This window comes from Rhinolophus sinicus, chromosome 13 (genome assembly GCF_057876585.1).
Source record: "Rhinolophus sinicus isolate RSI-liver-muscle chromosome 13, RSI-T2T, whole genome shotgun sequence".
In the NCBI taxonomy this organism is placed as follows: Eukaryota; Metazoa; Chordata; class Mammalia; order Chiroptera; family Rhinolophidae; genus Rhinolophus; species Rhinolophus sinicus.
Genome location: NC_142513.1, coordinates 16,054,621 through 16,076,917, shown reverse-complemented (window position 1 = coordinate 16,076,917; position 22,297 = coordinate 16,054,621). Strand labels below are relative to the sequence as shown.

Below are 22,297 nucleotides of genomic sequence, written 5' to 3'. Positions count from 1 at the left end.
TTGGCTTTCCAGGACAGATGATGTGAAATCTTCTCAATAAGTATTAAATGATTGAATGAATGAATGAGTGAATGAATGAATGAATGAATTCTATTATTCCCCTGTGCCTTATAAGCACAAATTGCCTCTTCCTTGGAAACAACCAAATAAGCTGTTACAGTTTTTGAGGTCAGGCAACCCTGTGAATCTTAGTTTTGTCATTTATTAACAAGTGACTTAAATTTCTCTGAATTTTCTTCCTTGTTTGAATAAAAAGGATTATAATCGCTTATCGCAAAGCACTCTGGAAATATTGGAAGGGCTAACTCATGAAAACTACCTGGCACACAGAGAGGCTCAGCGTCCGCTGGTTTCCTTGCTCTCTTTGTCTTCTCCTCCTGCGTTTTCTGAATTCCCTAGGCCCTAATGCTTGAGAGCACAGAGCCAGGCTCAGTACGGTGGGGTCCTCTGCCTGTTTCTGACCAGGAGACACTAGAGCCCTCGAGATCACAGGCTCTGAAAGCCAACTGTTTTCATTTGAATACCAGCCCCATCCCTTACAGCTGTGTGAGCTTGGGTGAGTTACTTCACCTCTCTGAACATGTTTCCACATCTGAAAGATGGGGATAATAACTGTACTTATCTTGAAGGGCTTTTGCGAACTCATGCACAGTTTAGAATAACGTCTAGGCTTTGAACTGTTTGATAAGTGTAACTATGATGTCATGTATATAAAGCTCTACTTGAAATTTGAACTCCTCTAGCCAGGAACCAAAGCTCTCTCTCTCTCTCTCTCAAACCTACAATCAGTGCTTTTTCATGTTGCTCGACTCCCTCAGCTTATTCTGGGATTAGGGCTAATAATGGTTTGCTGTTCCTTCCCCATACCACCCACCACCCCATCTCCCCAGACCCCACAGAGCTTGGGGACTTTTGGAGCAGGCCCAGGGGGATGGAAATGCAGCAGCGCCGAGGAAACCCCTTAGGCCCCTCTGCAGAACCCTGCATCTTAGGAGCACGATGAGGCTTAGATGTCCTCAGAAGCTGCTTCCGGCTACACACTCTGCTCCCATTCAAAGAACTCCACAGTTTGGGTGGAGGTTTATGTGGAATTGATGAGATTTTTCAGCTTGCTGCCAGCACCTGAAACCACTCTTCTCCCATTTTTCTGTGTTTCTTTTTAGGTGAATACGTACATGAGGGCACATTAAGGTTTGTTAAGTAAGGGCAGAAATGCTTGCAAATTTTTACTGCTCCTCCCAGACCTATAAACAGTTTGCCTCAGTCCTTCTTTCCAAGGCAATAAAACCTGGAGGGAGGTAAGTCCTGGGACCTGGGGGTGAGGGGGTTCTGCCCCCTAGTCTGAGGCTGAGGTGAAGCCACGGCAGCTCTGCCCTGCTCCATCCTCCAGGGGAGGGTAACAAAGAGGGAACCTGCAGAGCTGAAACTGCTATGAGCCCAGAAAGCCTGAGTGCCCTGCCCCGCCCCACTTGTATGTAATAACCAGAGAAGGCGCAATCTGGAGGCAGCCCAGCGACCCAGGATGAGACTTTGTAGGCTCTGCAGCTAGAACCTTTTATGAGCAAGAAGGTGGCATAGCGCAGGGGATGAGATTATGGACAATGAGTCAGAATGCTGGGTTCTAATGCAATGCAGGCTCTGCCACTTACCAGGTATGTGGCCCTGAGCAAGTGACATGATCTCTCTCAGCCTCAGTTTCCTCATCTGTCAGGAGGATCATGAGCTGTCTGGATGAATGCATGAGATGATCCATGTAAAGCAAATAACACTGTGCTGAGACTATAATAAACATTAAAAAAGAGAAACATGACAAATCACTATTTAAAATGTGAGTTGAGCACACATCCCAAAGGATTTGGAACATGAAGCCACACGTGGTTAATAACAGTGGTTATAGAGATCACCCCTGTTTGTTTGTCTTGGTGACAAGCCTGCCATTTTCTCAGAGAGCCCAGAGGGCCCTCAAGAATGTCAGAGACATCAGTGGTGCTAAGAAGAGAGGCCAGTAGGCTCTAGGAGTTGGCCTCTGAGGGGTCCACCTTCGTTGCACCCCTCGCTGTTCCCAACACCAGGCGGCCCAGATGTTGCCCAGTGAGAATCATGAGCCCAGAGTCAGCAAAGCCTGGACCTAGTCCTAGGAGGGACATAGGGTGACTTATAGCCCAGTGGCAGGCCTAACAGCACATACTCCACTTTAGCAAGAAGGAATATAAAGACCCACACCTGGGTCCAAAACATACTCACAAAGAGCAAACGGAACCTGTGGTTGAAGCTTAATTCCAAGATGGAGTCAGGACTTCTGGTTGGCAGCGATTTCTTTTATGATCCTCTATTAAATTAGGTTTATTTTACCTCCCACCAGTTAAATTTTCATGTGTGGGTCATGTTAACAGAACCACATTTCATTTTAAATATTCAAGGGATTCTATAATAGTTTACTGATATACTCTTTTTGGAATACTTACATGGATATGCACTCTGCCCAGCAGAAAGATAAAGCTACAGCTAGAACTCACAAATGGTATGAAAAGATTACGGCTAGTACTGAAATCAATTAAAATCCAGGTAAGACTACATCATTATTTTACGCTTAGTTATAAAGTTATACACCAAAGTCAAAATGATTTTTGGAAAAGTCAGTGTTTAAAGTAAATAACAGCAACGATAATAATTCTACACCAGTACTTTGTATGCAAAATTCCAGAGCCTGTTAATAAATACTGTGAAGTGGCAAAGAAAAATAGGAGGATGACAAAGAACAAAGTAAAAGTATGTGAAAAATCTTAATCCAAACAGGAAGAGCTAAATTTAAAACAGGGTATATACATTTTAATAATTACTAAAGAAAGCATATAAAAGCATTAAAACGACAAAAAGCAAGATACCAAGAAAAAAATAAGGACGTGTAAAAATAAATTCCAAATCAAGATGATAGAAGAATGAATTTAACAGTTATAATTTTATGTATAAATGGGCATTTAAAATATACAAAAATCGATTTTAAATTTAATCAGAATTAACATTTAAACAGAGGCATCAAAATTGTAAAAAAAAAAAAAAAGGATTATCAGTTTAAAAGGAATTTAAAAAGAAAACAATCGTCACAGTTTTACTATCAGACAAAAGGTTAACTGGGATAGAGAAGCCTGCTTTCTAATGATAACATTTCAACACCCAAAGAGAAGAAAAGAGAAAGACACAAGGAATCATGATGGAAAAGTTAACCGTGCTCATCTTCCACCTTTTAAAGTACAAGCGAGTTTGATGTTCTTCTTTTGGTTTATCTGCATTTTCTCTCTTCTTCAGTGAACATCAAGAGAAAACGAGTTGTAACTCCTTCCTTTTACCACATTCTACATTCCCAGAGAAGCTAATACAGGTCAACTCTCTCCTTTTCTGGGAAACTTCCCCTGACATTACAAATCCAACTCCTGCATGGACCAAATGAGGTGCCATTCTCTGGGATGTGCTGAGCCAGCTCCTACTAGAGAACAGGGTGTGTTCACCTGTTCCCAACTCCATGTGTAGTGACAGCAGGTGGGTAGCTTGAAATCTACCAAGGTGGGAGTATTTACACGGTGGAAATCGGCAAATGCTACAAATCCAGGTCTCCTCCCAACCTAGAGCCCCGGCTGTTAAACATTTATCAGCACAGCGCTGTTTATGTTCCTTGAAGCCTGTGCTTGTCCCGCTGTATAGTTTTTGTCATCTTGTACTATACTGCTCTAGTTGTTTTTCTCCACTGCTAATTTCTGAACACCTGAGAGGTAAGACATTTCATCATGTATCTCTAACCCAACCACAGTCCCAGGCATGGAGTTGGTGGAAGGAAGGATAGAAGGAAGGAAGAAGAAAAGGAAAGAAGGAAAAATGAGAGGAAAGGAGGATGGAAAAGAGAAAGGAAGGGAAGGAGAGAGAGAGGGAGGGAAGTAGGAGAAGAAAGACTAACTTCTCTCTTTCTTCAAATATAATGCAATTGCCTAATTATCCCTAAATATCAACTATTCCCCATTCTTTGGAGCATGAACTTCTTCAGCTGCCACCAAAAGAAAGATATAGGCTTCCTCACTCCTGTTTCTTAAGAAGCAAAAGCCTTTGAAAAGCAGCCACTAACCTCTGGAACTTCCAGCCAGACTGGGTCAGGAACGTAGAATGAGGCTATTGTTGAAAAGACATCTCTTAATCCAAATTAGGATGGGAAATCCCAGTTTTGCTTAGCACTCTTCCTGAGAATTAACAATTCGGTGTCTGCTTCCTCATTCAGCACGCAGGAGCCATGAGAATTCTTCCTTCTCCACTTCACTGAGCACCAGGTATTGAGAAAGGGCTTCATAAACAAAAAGGATTTGAAAAGTTTACCTGGTTGGTTCTTACTCCCTTTCAAAGGGCACAGAAATCTCTTCAAGAATCATTTTTGCTGTCATAGCCTATTAAGTATCCTTTTGGTAGGGACTTATCGAATTAAAGTGCTCATTATGTTAATATGCCTTAATATATCATCATTAATGTAAACTCCCCTACTCTGTGAATATGTACACCCAGGCAAGAAGAAGCTCAGAGGCCAAGGAACTTGTTAAAGTTAAACAAAATAAAACAGAAAACAGTAGCTACGCCAACTGGTTTAGCCAGTTTTTCTGATACCTACTAGATACATGCACCAAGCTGTTAGTTCCACTGTCCTATTCGAGTTCTTTCAGGTTGTGTGTGCCAGTGTGTGTGTGTGTGAATGGCGACTGCTGCTTAGAGGAAACAAGGCAATGAAAACCACTAATCATTGAGTACCCACTGGATTCATTCATTGGTTCAACAAATATTGATTGAATGGGGTGCCAGGTGCTGGTCCAGCCCCTGAGGATACAGATAAATGAGACAGGCTTTTGTCATGTGCAATCCACTGGAAGAAGGACCCTGGGAGAAGTAGTAAAAAAGCAAATAAACAACAGAATTACACATTGTAATACGCTCTAGTAAGGACCGAAACAAAGCGCTGTGGTATACTATAAAGGAGACGGATGGGTGTAAGAAAGACAGGAGGTGACATTTAAGCTAACGCAGGAACTAAAGGATGAGAAGGTGGTCATGCAAAGCACCGGGAGAGAAGCAGTCTCAGTAAAAGAAATAGCAGGAGCAAAGGCCTTTTAGATGGAAAGAACTCAGCGCATTCGAAGAACAGGAAGGGGCCTGCATGGCTACAGGAGTGAGCAAGAAGGAAGGTGGGAGGCGAAGAGGGAAGGCCAGTAGGTACCAACCACACAGGGCATGATAAGGAAAGTAGATTTTAATGCAAGTGCAAAGGGGAGCAATTGACACATTTGAAGCCACAGAGAGACATGAGCTGGCTTCAATGAAAGTTTTCCTCTGAGTGTTGTGTGAAGAGCAGAGGGGAGTGGGATGAGAACAGAGAGACTACTTGAACTGTTGTGTGGGCCTCCTTTCATTAGATGTTGGACTTGGAGGCAGGAGAATTGAATGAATGAACGCATGTTCACTAAATCCAATGCAAAATTTTCAAACGTGGATGCATTTGATCAAAGGAAACATTTGGTATCTCCACGCCTTTATCATACTTCTGGCTGTGAAATTTTGGACAAATTACATCACCTCTTAGAACCTCAGTATCTTCACTTGTACAAGCAGTTTAGCTCAATCTTCCAGAGTATCCAGTAAATGTTATATTCCTCAGTTTCTTGGAAATGAAAATCACTCATCTGTTGGAACTAGACCAGGTCGCCCCAGGCAGTTCCCTGGGCCCAGACACAGCCAAACTTGGGTGGAGCCTGAAAGGGGCCAGGGTGGAGACCCAGAGAGGCCTAGGTATCTGATTATGCAGTGCAAAATCCCACGTCCCACTCTGCCGAACTTCAGCTCAGGAATGTGGCTTAGGTGGGGCCAACTAGTGATGGAAACAGCAGGGAGAAAATGAGGAAGCCCTGCAAGAAATAGTACAGATAAATATTTAAATAATTGTAGGGTGGAGAAACATTGCTAAATTGGAAAGCAAAAGCAGAAAGCACACAGGAAAAGATGGATAGAATTTATTTTATGAAAAATCCAAGACTATCCTACAAATCAAAAATAAAATCACGAGTAAAGTAATAAAAAATGGGCAAAACACATGAACAGGCATTTCACAGAAGACTCATGAATGATCTATAAACCTTTGGCAAGATGTAAGACAGTATTACTGATCAGGAAAATACAAATCAAGTCAACTATAATCCATAATTTTATACCTATTCAATTGATAGAAACTGAAAGTTTACAATGCTAAGTTTTGGAATAGATTTAGATCTATGGAATCTCTTACACACTTCTGGTGGAGTGTAACATGGTATTATCACTTTGGAAAATAATTGAGTAGTGTCTTCTAATGATAAGTATTTATACAGTGTATGGTCTAGCAATTCCACTCATAGATGTAATTATATGTCTATATCAGCCAAGAATATTCAGAACTCTACTGACCACAATAGCAAAAACCTGGAAACCACTCAAACACTCATCAGTGATAAAGTGGATCATTAAAAATAGTATATTCATACAATGGAATAGCATAAAATAGTCAAAGTAAATGAGAACAATAATATGACACGCAACCATGTGGGTACATTTTATCAAAATGATATTCAATGAAAAAAGGTACCAAAAGATTGCTAACAAGTCCTTTAGGAGATTGAAAAAGTTCTACATTTTGGAATAAGAGATAGTCACATGGGTGTTTACATGAGTAAAAACTTGTTCTCCACTAAAAATCCATTGAGGCGTATACTTAATACTTTCTGTACTTTATTGTATAGATATGATAAACTAATAATAATTGTCTTAAAAAAAGATTATGTACCCTTTTCATGAAATCACAATCCACAAAATTTTGAAAACTTACCTTTTAATACTACAAGCCCACTTTCATTTAAAAAGTAAATAAATAGGGATTCTGGATGATGGTGACCACCAAGTAGAGGAGACATGGGGACAGATTGGGAGATGAGACCCAACCATGTTTTTATGTTGCTTCGTGTCAAGAGACTAACTGAATTTTGGAAGCTAGTTCACACATGTTTACTGCATCACTAAAAACAACTAACTAAAAAATAAAAATAAAAACACACACAACAAAACAACCGAATAAAAGGAGGGAGTAATTGTTAATTTTATGTGTCAGCTTTACTGGGCCAGTGGTGCCAAGACATTTGGTTAAATATTATTTTGGGGTGTGTCTTTGAGGGCGTTTCAGGATGATACGAACATTTAAATTGGTAGACTGAGTAAAGCAGATTGCCCTCCCCGATGTGGGTGAGCCTCATCCAATCGGCTGAAGGCACGAATAGAACAAAGGCTGAATAGGAAAAATTCTTTCTCTCTGCCTGACTGCTTCTGAGCTGAGACATTGGTCTGCTCCTAGAATCACATCATCAGCTCTCCTGGGTCTTCAGCTGGCCAACCTGAGACTTGTCAGTCTCCATAGCCATGTGAGACGATTCCTTATAATAAATTTCTTTATAAATAAATATCTTTATAAATGGGATATATTTGTACAAAAGCCTTATATGGGCAACAAAACAGTGTGTCAGAACTAAGGCTCCTGATTAATCAGTTCTGTGTATGGAGGTCTAAAAAAGAAAAAGAAGACCTGATTCTCTCTGGGAAACAAAAGTAGAATGAAAATTCAAAAAGAAACGGCAAACTTGGAAGAAACACTTTTGAATTTCTCCATCTAACAGAAAAGCATTTGATACTCTTAACATATAATGAGCAATTCCAAATCAAAAAGGAAAAAGCAAACATTTCAACTGATAAAATAGACGAACCATTTTTTAAAAAATAAAATGTAAAAAGCAAAGACAAAATAGTAAACCTCACTTAGAAACAAAATATCTTTTCCACATATACCGGAATACTGGGAGCCACGTTCCTCACTGTCATAGACGTTTACACAATAAAAATGGAAAGGACAATATGTGTACAGTGAGAGGGTCTAGAAGTAATAATACACTCGTAGCATTCAGATTTTGGCTTCTAAATACCATGCCCCACTAAAAGGAACGAGGACTCCTTGGGGGAAAAAAAGGCAAATTCCAAGGACAAGGGAGAGAAAGTGGAAGACAAGCTTGGAATATCACATTGTGTCAGAAAAGAAGAAAATGTCCAAAGAATGATGGGGAGGTATCACCAGGACACAGAAGCCAGCTTGAAGGGACTGTCCCTGGAGACATCTGGGACAATTTGAGAATCAAAACTGGATTGTGATCCAGTAAATAAAATAGGAATCTATGAGTCTGTGGTAATGTAAATATATACATACAAACATACATACGCACCAGAGAAGAGAAAGCTCTTCACAGAATATCACCAACTAGTACATGCGGAAGGAATAATGGCAAACAGACAATCATCAATGGATGCTAGAATTAGTGGTTGAATGAATGTTTGATGTAGAACAGTGGATTTGCATAATCTCAAAGTATTTACCTACGGAGAGAGTCCAAATGGAAAACCAGTACTTTATGGTGGAGAAACTCAGCAGACATCCCCTGAACTAAATGATCAAATATCTTTAAAAATGAACAAATGAACAGTATGTGCGTCCTGATATGGTGTTCCAAGAAGGACACACATCAATTATTTGGTTTTCCTACCAAACCGTATAACCTGAATCCAATTATGAAGAAACATCAGACAAATCCAAGTTGATGGGCATTCTACAAAATAACTGTCTTGAACTCTTCATTAATATCAAAACTAAAAAAAAAAACAAAACACAAAAAAAAAACAAAAAACGAAAAAAATCATTCTAAATTGAAGACAACTAAAGCTATGACAACTAATACAGTAAGTGATACAGGATTAAATCCTGGGTTGGGAAAAACTAAATAGCTAAATAAAAATACATTATTAGACAATTGATGAAATACGAATATGGGTGGACTGTGGATTGGATAATAGCATTGTACCAATATTAAATTTCTTGATTTTGATAATCACAGTGTGGTTGTACATGAGGCTGTCTTTTTCCTTAGGAAATACACACTGAATTATTTAGTGAAGGGGCATCAATGTTTCCAAACTTACTCTGATATGATTCAGGGGGGAAAATCATATACAGAGCTAGAGCTGGAGCAAGAGAATGAGACAGAGAAGGAGAGAGAGAGAGAGAGAGAGAGAGAGAGAGAGAGACGTGTGTGTGTATAGAAAGAGAGACATGCATATATAATGTTTACATATACATATATGTAAAACAAATGAGAAAAATGGAAACATTGGCAAATCTGTATAAAATGTATACAGGAATTTCCGTATAAAACGTATACAGGAATTTCTTGTACCAATATCACAAAATAAAAGCTTACTTTGTAACGTACAGAGGGTGCCAAAAACAATGTATACACATTTTAAGAAAGGAAAAAACGGTATTAAAAGCATAATACTCAATATATACCGATAACAAAAGAAAAATACAAGTCATGTGCATACATTTTTTTGGCACCCCGGGATACATACATACAAATGACTACACCCAAAGTAAGTGAGAATTTAAGGAAGTAGGTGCTGGTAAGAGCATATAAGTTTGGTATTGCTCTTTTGGGCAATATATATTGGAACCTTGTATTTTTACATACAATTTTGAGCTAACAATATAGAATATGAACATGGATGCACATAAATCAAGAGCTACAATTATCAGAAGACTAGAAATCTAGGAACACCCTAAATGGCCAATACTAGGAAACCGACTAAACAAATTGCAGAACATCCATTCAATGGAATAAAGGTACAATCCATACAAATGCTCGTGCAGAAGACTATTGTATTACATGGGACTATTTTTCTGCAGTATATTAAGTGAAAAAAAGCTAGTAACCAAGAAAAAAAAAGCATGTGCAATTTGAGCCAATTTTTTCAAAACAAAATGATATCTTATGATATTATAAATTGCAGTACTGGCCCCAATTTTTGACTCCTTTCTGAATCTACACTCCATCCCTAGATTTTTGGTTCAGCCAGGTGAGTTGCTTTGGCCAATACAATAGGGTGAAGAGGTGAGCGTGCCAGGGCCAACTCAAGGTCATAAGAGCCTCGTAGATTCCCACTTGTCTCACATTTCTGCTCACCTCCATGAGAACAATATAACTGGACTGGCTCTTGTTCCCAGGAGAATGAGAGTCCCAGGGAGCAGAGCAGAGCTGCCCAGACAAATTTAGCCTCTATCGGGGGCTCAGATTAAGGCCTGAGACTTGGGGTGTCACATTTTTCTGGCAACAGCAAATTGATATATATCTGAAGCACATACCTGATTATTATCACAGGTGATTTTTATTTTGTTTATAATTGCCTTCTAAATATTTAAAGTGTACATGTGTTGCTCTTGTAATAAGAAAAAACTGAGCTACAAAAAAAAAAAAAAACAGAGAAGCAAAAGAGCAATGACAAAAATAAATAATGAGCTCTGATTCAATGGATCTCAAAAGATTTCCGGAAAATGTTTTACTACCCAAATAAAAAGACAGCTTCCATTTATTGACTGCCCACTATAAGTCAAGCACTTTAATAAGTGGCCCCTCTTTTTTTTTTCTTGGTTATCATCTTTACTGCTCACAAAGCAATAAAGTTCGATAGGATTATTTCCAGGTTATAATTGAGGAAACTGAGGCCTGTATAAGTTGAGTAGCATGCCTAAAATGACTCAGCTACAAATTGTCAGAGCTGAGATTCAAACACAGGTCAGCTGGATATGAATTCTCCATCCTTGATTCATATTAGGGTCCTCCCAGATCCCTGCTCCAGCCAGAATTCTGCTGCTAACCCCAGGAACTTAGCACTCTACTCCGAGTTATATGGAGTCCGGAAGGTCTGCCATTGCTCCGTTATTGTGAAGTCACTCACACCACATGTCCACTTCCCATAAGCTGGGGATGGGAGATTCAAGAAAGCCATAAATTCGCCTGACCAAGAGAATGCTGTAGTCACGAGATTCTGGGCTTCTGTAATGTTCTAAGAAGCCTTTGATCCAGCTTCCACCTGGGTCTGTTGGAACACTCTTGGAACCCCATCACCCTGTTCTGAAAAAGTCCAGGGAATCCACTTGGAGAGAACTGAGTACCCCAGCAGAGAGCACCCGGTGAGCAATGGCACCAATGCCCAGTCCTGTGAGTGTGCCATCTTAGAATCCTCCAGCCCCAGATGAGCTGACCCACCAAGAGATGCCCCACTTGCTGATACACAAACAAAATAAATAATTTCTGTTGTTTTAAGCCACTAGGTTTGCTGTAGTTTGCCATGTAGCAATACATGACTGGTATAGTGGGTATCCTTAATTGATGAAGGAAGGAAAGAAGGAAGAAGAGAAGAAGGAAGGAGGGAAGGAGGGAGGGAGGGAACAAGGAAGAAGTATCTACCACTTCATTCCATGGAGAAAATTGCACAAATGAATAAAATTGTTTTAGTGAGCAAAGGTACCCTGATGTCTGGGCCTCTGTGAACACCTGGGCAGAGAGGGGTGCAGGTTGTTCTCTCCATCCAGCTCTTCCTGTCCTCCGCAAGATCAGAATGGTAAAAAGATGGAAGTTCCTGGTGCAATCCTACCTTGTCCAGGCCACTGCAACGGCAACGTCTACAGCAGAGAAGCAGGAGTTTTATTTATGAAGCTCCTTGTGTATTTATTTCTCTTGTCAAAAGCATTTTCAAACTTGTCATTTTAATCCCAAGAAATTTTTTATCCACTTTGGAATTGCAATCACCATGTCACTGAATGGTGGTGGTGATATAGGGGCAGCCAATCTCCTTGGAGCAGCCTGATTCCCACGGCTTCTGCCTCCAGGTGAGCTAGTCCCTGGCGACCCGCTGCCAAAAAGCATTCAACCAAAGGAGGCTGGACCCTGGCCATCAAGGGACGTGCTGTGAAAGATGCTCATCTCAATGGGGGCTTCCTTCTCCTTGAATTGTGACTAAATCCCAATAAAATCTACTTTCCTTTCAGGGTTTCTAACTTCTGGGGTAGCAGTTGGAAACTAAGAGTCCATCTGGTCCAGACTCCTCACTCTAGGCTGAGAAATCCATGTGTTACAGGACACCTGGAATGTCAGTCATTTACCTGTTTGGTCTCAGATCCATTCCCCATGCTTCCTCTGCTCAGCTCTATATTGTACAGTGTTGAGTCCTGCAAATTACATCCCTGAAATCCCTCAAAACTGGCTTCTGATGAGGGTTCATCAATCCTAATCAGAAATACTAGTGGGAGATTAAAGGAGAGGAGGAAGGGAGAAGCCAGAGTATTTCTTCCCATCACTCTTTCAGGCCAGTAACTGGGACTCTTCCATGGCTCCCATTGAAGCAGGGAGATTCCAGCTCCCAGGTTCCCTGGCCCTATTAACTCCACCTTCTCCCTTTAAACAAGTATGCCATTTCTAAGCTATTGGTGGCATATTCCTGATGTCCTGGCACCAACACTCATGTGTTTCACAGTTTCCTAAGCTTCTTCTACTCCAGATTGAACCGTTCAAAATCTCATACCTTAAAGTTGCTGAGATATTTTACAATGCAAGGCAGACCCTTGGCATTCTCCTCTTCTTCAACCTGGGGTAAACATGTATTGTCCCCCTCCATGAGCCCAGCTTTCCCATCGATACCCGTTAGGTCAGCAGATCTTGGATCTGAGTTCCATGAGCCAGCAATTATTTCACTCTTGAAATGTCTTGTTTTACAGTGTAAGTCTCCTGTGGGCAAGCAACTCCATGTCAAGTCACATAAGCCCCTGAAGGTTTTGGACTGCTGCACGTGTATTTTTATCACTAGCATTCTTTTGCCATGTGGAATTTAGCATCTGAGACAGAAAAGCATAGGAGGAAAATCCTGGCCCCATCCACTCTTCTCACTTCCATCCATCCATCCAGCCAGCCAGCCAGCCAGCCAGCCAGCCAGCCATTCTTCAATCCCTCATTGATATAAATGAGTTTATGGATTAAGTGTAGAGATCTTGGAATCTGAAAGGATGGGAGTTAAAATACAACACTACCACATTTTTTTTTACACTGTGTGAACTTGAAAGATTATTTGCTTTTCTGAGACTTAGTTCATTTTTAATAAAATGGAGTTACAAATAGCTACTTCAGAGAATCGGTGTGAGGATTAGCAATTATGATGTATAATGTGCCTGTACTTAATAATAATGATAGTTATTCTGTCATTCTAATAAACATCTATTCACTGGGTGTCTCACATATGCCGTGCTCTGTGCTGGATGGTAAAGCCTCAGTTTCTCAAGTTGATCTGAGACCGTTTATACTGTCAACAATCAGAATGGAATAAGTTATTTATTCACTCAGAGCCTCAGTTTTCTACTCTGTAAAATGGGTCTGGGAATAATAACTACCAATTGGTAGCAATTGTGAAGAGTAAGTCAAGCAGTTCCTGTAAAATGCCTAGAACAGGACCGGCAATATAGCTATCACTGCGTGAGAATTTGTGTTGAGGAAGTAGAAGAAGCAGGAGAAAGGAGAAAAGGAAGGGAGAAGGAGGCATAGACAAATACAACGGCAATGAAGACGGTGAACAATTCATAGATGCCTCTGCCTGGAAGCGAGTCCAGATAAACCCTTTGCAAAGCCTTGAAAATTCATATAAAGCAGTCTGCCCAGCTCCTGTGGTCTGAGCTATGCCAAAGGTTCATGGAAAGCAGAATCCATGATGACAGACCTGGCCTCATTTCCACGGACAGCAAAGTCATATGAGGCTGAACAAGTCACTGATGGACCACCAGGAGAGGATGCCCCACCCTCTGTGTGATGAGTGCCAAGACCGAGCCCTCTGTGAACAGGAGCCCTCTCTAGGAAAAGCCGGAGACGTCAGAGATCCAGACCCGACTTTCAGTAACACAGCAAGACTGGATTAGATCATGTCTACAAAGCACTTTGGACTCCTTGGAGAATGGCCATCTCGAAATATCAGGTGGTGGTATTATTATTATTAATCAGGCAACCTCTCATTGAAGTTAACTGCTACTGAGGCCAATGGGACATTTACCTGCGTGTAGCCTAGGAATCAGGCTTTCTAGTAGCGATCTATTATTTATTCATTATTAGATTGGCAACCAAGAAAGAAATGCATCTCATAAAGAGCAGTGGTGTTTATTGACTACAGGAAGGCCCAAAAGGGGAACAAAAATCCATTATTTGTTTTTCTGGTCATAAAGACTTGAGTTCCAATCCCACCTTTCCCTTAGATTGTGTACGTGATAATAAGCTGACTTTCTTCACTTTCTTGAGCCTCAGTTTCCTTGTCTGTAACAGAGAAACTATAATTCTTATCTCAGGCAAGAATTGTGACAATGAAACGAGGTGATGAATGCTTAGTCTCAAGCCTACTGTCAGGCATGGGACAACTGTGGTGGTTTATAAGGCCTAGTTCCAATGTTTAGGGCTTGTCATTTGTCACCATAAACTTCTAAGCTGTCTTGTCTACACGACCATTTTCCTTATGAGGTCTGGGGTTTGCGGCTTTTATAACAAAGGCAATGGGCCCAGTTGTCAGGCCAATGAAAGATCAGGGAGATACCTCAATGGAAATCAAAGAATAGACACACATTGTTCACCGATGCCTTACTCTTCTTTGAATAAGGTCGAATATCTACTTTCTAATTCTCTGCCCAAGTAAAATTCCAACCAATGAGGAACAACTGTAGCCAATGGCTGACTTTGCTGCTACCTGAACTCTAGCCAGTAGCTACCTTCCCCACCCTCTCCTTACCTGCTGGCAAATGGAGGAGAAATTGACTCATGTGCTCGGATTGGCCAATGAGTGAGAGACAGAAGCTATGATGAAAGGCTGCCTTCTAGGTCTGCAGAAACCATAAAGCTGCCCCAAATGAACTCTGTTAGCTCATCGTCTGTTAGGAACCATGATCACCATGTGACATACTCCCTAGGGCTCAGCAGAGTACAACCTACAAAAAAGGAGGAGGAGGAGAAAGAAGGGGGTGTAAAGGAAAGGAGAGAGAAGGGGAGGGGAGGGGAGGGGAGGGGAGGGGAAGGGAGGGGAGGGGAGGGCAGGGGAGCGGAGGGCAGGGGAGGAAACATAAGCTTAATATCTTATAGGTCTATAGATTAGAAGTCTGACACAGTTCTCACTGAGCTAAAATCAAGGTGTCAGCTGGGCTGCACTCCACTTTGGAGGCTCTACGAGAGGACACATTTCCTTCTCTTTTCTAACTTCTAGAGTCTGCCCACATTCCCTGACTCATGGGCTACTCCCCCCATCATCAAAACCAGCTGCTATGTCACATTTCTCTAACCTTTCTTCCATTGTCGCATCTCTTCCTGACCACAGCCAGGAAAACGTCTCCATTTTTAAGTGCTCATGTGATAATATTGGGCTCACCTAGATAATCCAGGATAATCTTCCCATCTCAAGGTCAGCTGATGAGAAACCTTACTTACATCTGAATCCTTATTTTGTTTGCCATGTAAAGTAACATTTTCACAGGTTCCTGGGATTAGAACTGCATCTTTAACTATGGACCCCTGCCCCACACACACACCCTCAAGGGTAAAGCTGCCTTCTTACCTGTTCATGACTACAGTCAATAGATGAGGGTCACAAGGAAATTAAAACTTATAAAGCATCTATTATGCTGGCTCTTCACATATTCCTTAATCTAATCATAACAATTCTTGAAAGTGGACCTGACTATATAAATTTAACCATGGGGAAACTGGGAATCAGAGAGGTAACACTTTGCTCATTAACAGCTATTAAACGTGGCCCATCTGGGATTCAATCAAACACACATCTCCCTCACGTGGTGAGACGTGCTCTGAGAATTGCCTGAACCCTGACGGACATCAGTGCTCCACTCTGCCCACGTTTGTGAAAACCCAAAACTAGAGCTTAGACCCAGTTGGCTAGAGAATTGGGGAAGGCAACATGCTTTGTTGAACTATCTAGATTTGGGGGGATAGAATTCTTTACTTCCCCTGTACAACAAAGAATTGGTGTAAGTCAGAGAAAGGTGAGAAATTCTACATGCTTACACCAATCTCAACGCTTTAGAATAGGTTCAGTCAAGGAATTACATGGTAAAAATATAGGCGGCTGACTGTCCATCGATTAATTAATCAATGTAATTAATTCCCCAAAGAAAATGTGGAGTATCTACCATTGGCCAGACATTGTGCTAGGTTCTACACTTCCCAGGGCTTAGAGTCTAAGGGTAGATGGTTATCAAACAATCATTTGTTTGAGTCCTATAAGATTGTTAACAAATTTGACTATCTCACCTATAGAAATGACATTTCACATAGTTCCACCTATAATTACACAATCGACTATATTAAAATTGTGATTAGAGCTGTGGACATTCTAAAACAAGAGGGGGTGTTACGTTTTAAAACCGAAAGGCAAGCCCTGTGTCTGGAGCACAAGAAGTGACAGAGACAGATTGGCACAAGAGGCATCTATAGTGGAAGGCAGGGAGGTCAGGGAGGGTTTCGTGGACCAAGGTAAAAACTTCAGATTTAATCCTGACATAACATGAGCTGTTAAAGAACATTTTTCCAACATTTTCGTATGAAAAATTTTAAAGAAAAAAGGTTGAAAAGAGAGTCACACGACAAATCCCCATATACCCAGCACCACGTTCCTAAAATTAACCTTTTGCCCTATATGATTTATAAGTTATTATCCATCAAGTCAACCATCTTTCCATCCATCCACCCATCTTATTTTTTGATGAATTTCATGGTAAAGTGGCAATCATCCATACACTTTACCCAAACATCGCAGCATGTATGTCATTCATTAGAGTTCAATATTTGCACACCATTTTCCAAGGAACATTTCCATGACATGAAATCACAAATCTTAGGTATATTATTCCAGAGCGTTAAAAGATTTTTAACCACAGGAGTAAGTTGACCAGATTTGCATCTTTTTAAAGTTGACTCCAGCTTTTGAATAGTTAATGTCTGGGAAGTATGAAGGGATAGGATTGATGAGAGAAATCAGTTGGGGGGCTATGAAAATGGTTTTGTGAGGAAAGATGGTGAGGGACTCAAGTGGTGGCCATAGGGGCAGAGAGAAGAGGATGGATTTAAGAGTTGTTTTACAGGTAAAGCGGACAGAAGTTGGAGATGGATTTGACTTGGGGAGATGAGAGAGAGCCGGGGTAAGATTGGCTTCCATGTTTCTGGATAGACAGTGCCAGCATTTTCTGAGACGAGCCAGACTTTAATAACGGAATTTGGGAAGAGTCATGGGTGCAGATTTGGATGAGGACCCTTCAGGTGCAGACTTTAGTTAGTTAGAAAACAACACTGAATATGGAACAACCCTACCCTTCACAGTCAAAAGACCTTTTCTGGATTCCGCTACCGGTTAGCATTCCCATGTGCACCCGTAGGGAAGGTCCTACCTGTATATTAGGGCCCAGAATACAGCGTTCTAAGGCCACTCTCAGCTACTTTGGAACCATCTGGAACCTCATCTTTCCATCTTTCAAATAAGTACCTTCTTCACTTCTGGAAGGGCTAGGCGTTGACAAGTCCTAGCCTGGCAATTCTGAGGCTCTTAGAGAAGGAAGACCTAAGGGGCCTTAGAGGAGGCCAGTGCCTGTATGCTGGGCAGTGTGGCTCAGGTGTTCCCAGACCTCAGGCAGCTCCTGGAATGTTAACACCGCTCCTTTCTGTCACCCAGAGTGTCTGAAGAGAAATGGCCAGTTACCCAGCTCTTACACTGCTGCACCTTAGTTCATTCATTTCTAATGCCAAATAGGTTCCTGAAGAAAACTACCTCATTGACTACTGGATGCTTTTGACTCTTTCCTTTGCCCTCGGGAACTCTGGGCTTTAACAGACAGCCCAGTGGAAACTTGCAGATTGTCACAGGGGATGGGCCTTTCCCTATCTCTGGCTTTGAGTGCCTTGAGGACATTGATTGCGCATCGCAGGAAATGATTGGGGAGTAAGGAATGGAGAGAGGGCGGCCCACTCGTCAGACATTTATTCTATTCCAGGCAGCAGGCTGAGCACCAGGGCAAAAAGATACATTAGACACTGACCTTCCCCAGCTGAAGAGACAGGAACGGGAGATAAAGAAATCTCAATGCAGTGTCATACATGACAAGATAAAAGCTTGTGAAACGCTGACAGACAACAAACACCTACAAAGTCCGAGACGGGGTTCCCAAAGCAGGTGACGCCTGCAATGGGTTTGGACAGATGACCAGGTGGACCATAAGTGAAGAAGAAATAGCATCTACAAAGGCAAGAAAGCTTCCAGCATGGTACCTGATCTTTCCTCTGAAGCCCGGCCATTCCCAGATTTTGTTCCGGTCAAATCACCATGAGCAAGCACAGTACTTTATATCATACAGGTACCATATACCTCAGACGGCAGAACAAAACAGACTTTGCAAATACAATACCTAGAGGGGCTGTAAATATTAAACGCTTTTCTTGCCCTGGCACCTATTTCCTCTTCTCATGCTCTTTGCAACGCATGACAACTAAGAGCAGCAGAAAGGAAAGAGACTGTGGGTGCAAATCCCAGTTCTGCGTTTTAATGTCCATGTGACATTGGGCAAACGAAGTCTTTAAAAGGAAGTTAATAATCCCCATCTCACATGGCTGTCGTAGGCATGAAGTGAGTCATATATGCTCAAGGTAAGTAATAATAATAACAGATAATCTTTATTGGGTTCTTACTGGGGATGTGCCAAGGACTTGATATGATTTTCTCATTTGCTCCTCACAACATCCAGACGCAGAAGATGCTGTCATTTAATTTATTTTACATGGGAGGAAACTGAGGCATGCAGCTGAGCTAGCTCAAGAGAAACAGTATTGTAGCCCAGGCAGGCTGATGCTGGAAACAAAATGTTTAACAGTTATGTTACAGCCCTTTCTTGTCCATAGAGACTCTTAATTATTTGTGGCTCTTGGACCCTTCTGAGAATCAATTTCTCTCCCAGAAAAATGTTCAGACATTTTATACACAGTTCAGGGGGTTTCCAGAATCCCCAAAGTCTATCCACAGAACCCACGTTTATAACCCTGGGCCAGCACACCGCCAGGCCACTGTGTGTAGAACTAACTCACTGACAGCCTCCATGGGGGTAAAGAGGAAGGACAGAAAGACAGAAGAGTGGCCCAGGGAAGGAGCCTCCAACTTGCCCAGACTAGTAGAAGCTGGAGTCTGCCAGGGGAGGAAGGCAGGCCGGGAGCACCCGGCCCCACGATGAAGAGGAGGAGGAGGAAGAAAGAGTCAGGGTAGGACAAGCTGGCTCCAAGCCAGAGGAGCACCTCCCAAGAGCCCAGAGCATCTGACTCAGGGTGGGGGGGGGTCACTGAGGCCGTAATGCCTGCCAGGAAATCACAGGGGAGGGGCCCAACAGGAGCCAGAGCCATGTGCAAGTGGCAGCAACAGAGGGCTGAGCCTGGGCCGTGGGGCAGGGTGGTGCTGGGACAGCCCTGGCCTGGGGAGGCTTCGGAATGACCTGGCAGGACGCCCTTCCAAGGGAACAGCTTGACCAGGGTAGGCTCCCAGAAGGCCTGCAATGGTAACGTGGCCAGGCCAAGGTGAGGTCACTTTCCAACAGCCCATGGGGATGGGAATCCCAGGTTACCCTGTGAGGATTAATTTAGCCCATGCCAGGCAGGGGATTGAAGGGCTTACCTTCTTCTACCTTCTAATAGGGGTCATTTTTTTTCTGGCAGGGGTTACAAGTATTTACGAAGTTGTTCAGGGTTTTTGTTTGTTTGTTTGTTTGTTTGGTTGTCAACTTTTCATTTTGAATTGATTATGCACTTACCAGAAGTTATAATAATAATAGGAACAGCACGCGGAGTTCCTTGAACCCAGCTTCCCCCAATGGTGACATCGTATAACTTTCATACAATATCAAAACCAGAAAATTGACATTAGTGAAATCGCCTTAACTAGACCGCAGCCCTTATTCTGTTTTCACATGGGTGTGAAGCTTTAAATCAATGGTTTGCCTTTACAGGATGTCACCTCCCAGGCCCATGAAGAAAGGTTGCTGTTGGTTTAACTGGAAGGCAGAAGAGGAGGCAGACAGAGGTCAGGAGAGAAAAACAGACACAAGCAGTGGTCAGTCCTTAGGTTGCAATTGTGACCATGCAATGTGATTCAGACACAGTGAAACCTGACCCTCTGTGAACCAGCCAAAGCCTGGCACACAGGTCCTGTGGGATCCTGGCACATACCTGGGAGGCTTCCATGCCCACTTTCTTTGCTTCTATAGATTGAATGATGGCCTCCCCAAAAGCTTGCCCCGGTCCTACCTCCCCAGAATCTGTGAATGCGACCTTATTTGGAAAAGGGATCTCTATACATGTCATTAAGTAAAGGATCATCTTGAGATGAGATCATCTTGGCTTATCCGAATAGGCCTTAAATCCAGTGACAAGTATCCCTATAAGAAATGAAAGCACAGAGAGAAGAGACGGGGGGCAGAGATTGGAGTGATGCAGCCACAAGGAATGGCACAGCCACCAGAAGCTGGAAGGGACAATGAAAGATAATCTCCTAGATCCCCCAGAGAGAGTGCAGCTCTGCTGACCCATCGACTGCAGACTTCTGGCCTCCAGAACTGTCAGAGAGCAGATTTCTGTTGGCTTAAGCCACCTGGGGTACTACAATTTGCTATGGCAGCCCTAGGAAATGAATGCATTCTAAAATTCAAATCCCCCATCCACAAGGCCCTCTGCCTTTCACACAGCAAACAGACAGACATCATCTGGTTTGTTTCTTACCTGGGCAGGACTTCTGATCCCAGTTTCTCAACAAGGAAAGCGAGGCACAGAGCAGTCCTCTGACGTGCCCGGGGATGCAAAGCTGCTAAATGGTTGTGCTATGACTCAAATCCATCTCTGGCTCGCTCCCAAACCCACGATCTTCGCTAAGATTATTGAAAGCCTTGTAGAGGGACAGCTGGTTGCCTGTTGGAGCAAGTTTTTGTTCTAAAGCTTTAACAACTTCTCTCTATTAAAAAAAAAAAGAAGAAGAAGGAAAAAAATAGTCTACCTAGTACTACAAGCCTCAGGAACCTGGAAAAGGATGTTTACTTGGTTACCCTCTCACTCACTGTGTCTCCATCTGAGACAAGAGGTGAGGTGAATTGCTGAAAAGGAGCAGCAAGGTGCTGGAGGAAAGAGGGAGCCTGTATTCCCCTGACTGTATTCGCCAACTGAAAATCCACTGGCTTCCGCTGCAGCTATGGGCAGCTGCAGGCAGCTGCTTTCTCCCGGAGCACCCCAAAAAGCCGGCCTGAAAGCCAAGTTCTATACCAGCTGGTCCCCTCCATGTCTCTGAAGACCAAGTCAGGCCAACTTGTCCTCGCAGCCCTGTCCTGGCCTGTTGGAGCCTGTTCTCCTTACACATCTTCCCTTGGAGTCCAAAGACTTTATTTTATTTTATTTTTTGAAAAGGTATTACAGTTACACGGGGGGGGGGGGGGGGGGGGGAATCAAACAATTTAAAAAAGATAAAATAGGAAACATCTCCCTCCCACCCGCAACACCAGTTTCTGAATTCTCCTCCCCAGAGAATACGGCTTACCAGTTTCTTGGGTGAACCAGGTCCGTGTCAGCATGGACAGCTAAATATATCCTTCTGTTGTACAAATGAGAGCACCCTGGCTCATTGTCTTGTGCCCTTTCCCATTTGCTACAGCTTGAAGATTTTCCCATAACAGTACACAATCCTGATTACAGCTTCCGTAACATGGTTTTGCAAAATAAACTCTAATTTCTACAACCTGCTCCCTGTGCAGCAACACTTAGGGTTTTCCCAATATCTCCTCTCCGTAAACAGTGCTGTAATGTATGTCTTGTGCACTTACCTTCACACATACGTAAGAGTGCCTCTGTAGAATCAATTTCTGAAAGAGGAGTTGATGTCTCAATGGATACATGCATTTTTAAATTTAATAGATACTGTGAAATTGCCCTCCAAAGGGGTTGTAAGGATTTATGCACCCAGCCAGCAGTCAGTAACTATTTCTCTGCGATTCTACCATAATAGTGTGTTATCAAATCTTTTCTCTTTGCAAATCAGATAAGTAACAATAAACATATGAGTGCTGAGAAGGAGCTGGTGCAAGGAGAGGAGCGTGCGCATATGCATGCATATATAAAAGTCATTGAACTGTACACTTAAAGTTACTCTGCTTAAGGTACTTTATTGTATGCATATTATATGTCAGTAAAAAGGAAAATAATATGAAGGAAAAACAGGACGCCGAGATTAAAGAATGACTGGGTCTCCTCCTTAACAAGATGGTCTTGAA

The 22,297-nt window shown here is 42.2% G+C and overlaps 1 long non-coding RNA gene across 9 annotated transcripts in view; it reads right to left on the bottom strand.

Moving 5' to 3' along the window:
- The window catches only part of LOC109456686 (uncharacterized), a 97,389-nt gene extending 75,932 nt beyond the window's left edge, over positions 1–21,457 (bottom strand). For 7 of the 9 annotated variants that reach the window (XR_016018172.1, XR_012491189.2, XR_016018176.1 and 4 more), the window contains exons 1-4: positions 20,763–21,457; positions 14,740–14,935; positions 4,115–4,327; positions 1,650–1,779 (exon numbers count right to left, since the gene is read on the bottom strand). This is a non-coding gene — a long non-coding RNA (uncharacterized LOC109456686). The remainder of the gene's footprint in view (positions 1–1,649; positions 1,780–4,114; positions 4,328–14,739; positions 14,936–20,762) is intronic. The other 2 variants (XR_016018177.1, XR_016018179.1) reach the window with 1 other exon arrangement.
- Positions 21,458–22,297: the final 840 nt, after the last annotated feature.